The sequence below is a fragment of the Triticum dicoccoides genome, chromosome 1B, assembly GCF_002162155.2.
Source record: "Triticum dicoccoides isolate Atlit2015 ecotype Zavitan chromosome 1B, WEW_v2.0, whole genome shotgun sequence".
NCBI classification, from domain to species: Eukaryota; Viridiplantae; Streptophyta; class Magnoliopsida; order Poales; family Poaceae; genus Triticum; species Triticum dicoccoides.
Genome location: NC_041381.1, coordinates 689,918,550 through 689,923,444, shown reverse-complemented (window position 1 = coordinate 689,923,444; position 4,895 = coordinate 689,918,550).

The following is a 4,895-nucleotide window of genomic DNA, read 5'->3' as shown; positions in this document are numbered from 1 at the left end:
TGACTTGTGCTAGAATAGCTAAAATCTGCCAAAGACTAAAATTGGGAAAAGGTTGAGTTTTTAATTGGTCAAGTTGTCTAATCACCCCCCCTCTAGACATACTTCAGATCCTACATTATGTAGATGCTCTCCCTCTCTCGTAGCTATGCATCTCCATGGATAGATCTTGCGTGTGCGTAGATTTTTGTTTTGTTTTTCATGCAATGCTCCCCAAGATGGACGCCATCCCCTTTCTCTGTGTGTTCGCTTTTTTCTCCCAGACAACTACGTCGTCGCCACGACATTGCCACGAGTGTCCTAGCAACCGCGCGCCACCTGGGGCGCCATGCCCTGCACCACCGATAGTGAAATCAGCCATCGCTGGTGCTAAAAACCGAGCCAACGGGGGTTCTAAAAGCTGCTCACCACCGGTGCTGGAACATGTCAGGGTGAGAGTTACAACCGAAAACACCGAATGCTGGAACCAACCGTCTTCTTTGCTACAACCAGTGGCAACCGACGCCGTCATATTTGTTTTGCTGGAATCGACACCTAGATCTGCTAGAACTAGTGACGGGGATTGCTACATCCATGGTGGTGAGCCGTTGCCTAGGTGATGGAATCGACTCTTTTTTTGCGGGAATCAGCGAGAAGTTTTAGTGGAACTGGCAAATGCTCGATGCTAGGTTGGGGCACGGCGGTGAGCTGCGACCAGCGACCAAAGAAAAAGCTACAACCGTTTTTCTGGGAAAGCTGCAATGGTGGTGCACGGGAGTTGCCACCGTGCTACTGCAACTGTCTTCTGGGAAGCTACAATGCTGGTGCACGAAGTTGCTACTGTGGTGGTGCGAGAGCTGATGTTCACTGCTATGAACATGTCGACGCGAACGCCGACGAGTGGCAATTAAACAACCGCGGTGACAGAAATTGTTACGACGACGACGGCTGATTCCGATGGCTACCATGGCTACAAGGGGGTGAAAATAGCTTCTATTGGCGAACTTTTATTGCCGTGACTAATGGCAGCAAGGGGAAGCGGGTGGTGGTGCCTGAGAGAGCACCTTGTGCGATGTAGGGGTAGCGGCCACCATGTTTCCCATGGAAGTTTCTCGTATGGAGGTGGTTCACCAGGGGATGAAGGAGTCGACTGATTAGATCTGACGGCAACTAATAAAGTGCATCTGAAGGCTCCCGATTGACCGGCCGAAACTGGCGTCGGTCGACCGGCGCCTAGCGCGGCACTTTTAGGAAAGTATATTTACTCATCTCAGGAAAATGTGAAAAATTCCAAGGCATTTAGGATGTCAGAGGGAAAGCACTGTAGCAGGGATAAGGGAGGCCATGAGGCCAGACACTCTATGTAAGCATTATGTAAGCGCCCTAGGACCCATGGCGCCTAAGGTGGGTGCAGCGTGCCCACCCTGGCCGCAATACTACTTATACCCACCGGACCTCTCTCATATGTATTGAGTGTTTGTTTCTCCACCATCACTTTATGTTCCGAGGTGATCTTTGTTTCAACCCTTCTCTGGTACTTTGTCAGAGGAGGAATCATCACCATCTTCATCAATATCGATCATCAACTATTGCAGAACAGACTTGTAGTGACGGCCGTAAAAAGGCCATCAGTGGCGGGTCTAGCTGTCCGGGGCACCCGCCACTGCTAGCAGGTCAAGTTTGACAAATGTTTTCGTTGGGTAGGCTATGTGTGTGGAGTTGGTGTTGGTAGTGAGGTTTCTGTGTTCTGATTGTCTCTTCTCTGGATGACTCAGAACATGTTGTACTTTCTTTTGGTTGGGCTTCCAGAAAATTTACATGATGTGCTTGCAGTTCTCGGACCATCTCTTGTTTGGATGGCTGAAAGAGGGTTTACCATCCAAAATTTCAAAGCAAACGCACCAGACACAACAAAAGCAGTATAGTGTACACTTGAAAGAGAAACAAACGTCGACCAAAAAATGCACACACAAGTTGCACTACCACTTCTCCGCAAAAAGAAATAAAAATAAAATGGGAAAAGCTTACCGTCATCCGGCGGATCATAGTGCCTGCGTCCGCCACCTCCACTGCATGACACGCGTCCAAATGAAGGCTTGCATGTCGTCCTTTATTGAACACGCTTTCAAAACAGAGGCTATGTTTCAGAAACAAATGCGGTGTTGCAATTGTCTACGACGTGTCTAGTTTTACAACAAAACTTCTGTTGCAGAAATTTTCTGCAACAAGACCTCGGTTGCAGAAAAAGTTCCAACAAAACCCTAGTTGCATTTTTTTTTCAACAAAACCGGCATTGCAAAAAATTCTGCAACAAGACCTATGTTACAGAAATAATTCTGCAACAAGACCTGTGTTGCAGTTCTGGAGGCGCGCTCGGCTTGCTTGACGCGGCGGCTTGCGAGCCGGCTGATCTTTTAAAGATATCAGCCGGCGGACGCGTAGCATGCCCCAAATAAAAATTGCGCTAGCACTGCTTAATTTCCCTGTGACAGCAACACGGTGTTATGTTTTTTGTGAAGCTGAATGATGATGCTTTAGCCTGAATGAAGTTTTCCTCTGCAACACCTTTCATGGTTAATGCTTTCGACGCATCTTCCTTCCTGTATGACAAGAAGTTGTGCATTTATGTATTCTGATGAGGTCTGAACTCTGAAATGCTCCTGTAAATACAACGGGAGAATACCTAAGCTAGAGCTTTCACTGCAAGTAGCAGACAAACGTAACAGACACTCTGTCCCTAATTAGTTGACTCAGATTTGCAAGTACAGGCATACAGTGTCTCTTGTCTCTCAAGGAGCCTTCAGCTCAATCATATGCGCCATGGCTCCATCCACCTAAACACCAACATCGTTCGGTTGAGAGTTGAGACGTGCATCTTCCTCGTGGTGAGAGCAACAGACACACTACACATCAACTACACGTAGGGCCAGGTTGGTGCCATACCAGCACATACAAATACACAACGGCCATGCACACTAACGTGGCAGATTCCAAAAGCCATATTCTGAGCAGGGTGCCAAGAAAACCTGTATTAAAATAGCATTAAAATAGATCATGAAATTTCAAAAAAAAAATCACGCGGAATGTGTGTCTGTGGTATCCGTGGCGCGGGAATTACGGTCCGACATACTATACATCCAAAAAAAATTCTATACATACATTTTTTTGTCTTTTTACTGACATTACCACAGGTATCCATTCTCCACGAAACTGAACACTGATGTACAACAGGCACCCAAGTTTCATATTTCAAAATTTCAGATTTTTAAAAAATTTACTCATACGTTTTTTAATGCTATATTCATATAGCGGTGTGTTGCATCCAAGAGCCACAAATCCTCCCACCGGCACTGACTGAGCCCCAAGGACGACAGACTCTTGCCGCATGATAAACAGCTTCAGAATATGGGCTTGGGAGAGCCCCCATGCATGATGAAAACAAAGGCAGAGAAGAAGGGCTAAACAATTTGCCTGGAATATGTTGACCCTGCTGCCTTTGTCGCTGCCACGCAAGGAGAATCATTCCATGGATAATGGATTTGGAGACAACCAGCAGCAGTGGCAGCATAATGTATTGTAATCAGACTGTAGCAAAAGGGGGCCAGAACACATTAGTGGATAGTATTCCTGGTAGTGGTAGTAGTGGAGACGAAACGAAGAACAAAATAATTGTGTGAGGATCAAACAAAGCAGCCAAAAGAGGTGCAAAGCATACTTAAAAGAAGCCGCTTGAGTGAGGAACATTCTAATTAATGTTTAGCCACCCTTTCTCTCTTTCTTTGTCTCTCCTCCTAGTTGTTTCAGTGAGTGACTGGAATGGATTGTCTGAGTGAGAGCTGATTAATCTGCTTGTGTGATGGCCGGTAGAGTATCTAATCTAATGGAGGTGGCTGACTAGATTTTGTAAGAGCAAGTCTTTGAATCAGTGAAGTAGTTTACCCATCAGGCCATCACCTATGATTAGCGTAGGTGAGCCGACCGTCTATATATCCGGACTGCAAAGTCCTTGACTTCTTGTCCCATTATGCACGGCAGGATAAATTTTGGTTTGCATCATGGACCTCCGAAACCGCTAGATACATGTTTTAAACATTTTTGTTCTGTTTATGCATACTTGAAACACAAATAGCTTCATGTGATCCGGCTTCTGATGTACAATGAGGCGCCCAATGTAGTGGTTGTGAGCCCCAAAACACATGTTGTAAAAGAATAAGAACACGTTCTGTAAAGCACCAGCATACCCCCAACATTGTTCGAAGCAACAACCGTTCGCTCGACCACCCAAAATCTGGATTGAGTGCACATACCAGATGATGTTTGACAGGGTCCGATCCTCTGATTCACATTTGTTCCAATAGATTACCCAAAAAAGGCTTTGCTCTAGTCCCGCTTTATATATAAAGCCACATCCAATAGAAATGAAGATACAAATACACACCAACCCTGCTAGGAATACTAGCTTTACAAAATAGGTGCAAAGCGTACATAAAGAAAAACCCGCTTGAGCGAGGAACATTCTAATTTATGTTTAGCCAACAAAGGATGAAGCCAGCCTTTCTTTCTTTCATTCTCCTCCTTGTTGTTTCAGTGAGTCACTGGAATGGATTGTGTCAAAAAGGACCATGCCTGCTCGCAAGGACTATGAGCGTTCGACCAGGTGACTGGTTGATTGTGAGCCGATTAATTCGCATGCACTAGTAGAAAACATGAAACTAGTCCCGGTTTCAGAGGGCCTTTAGACCCGGTTCTGGAACCGGGACAAAAGGGTCGGGACTAAAGCCCAAAACCTTTAATCCGGGTTCCCTTACGAACCGGGACAGAAGGGGCTCCACGTAACCGCTGTGAGGCGCCCAGACAGGAGGATCTTTAGTCCCGGTTGATAACACCAACTGGGACCAAAAGGCTGCCATGCGTTAGCA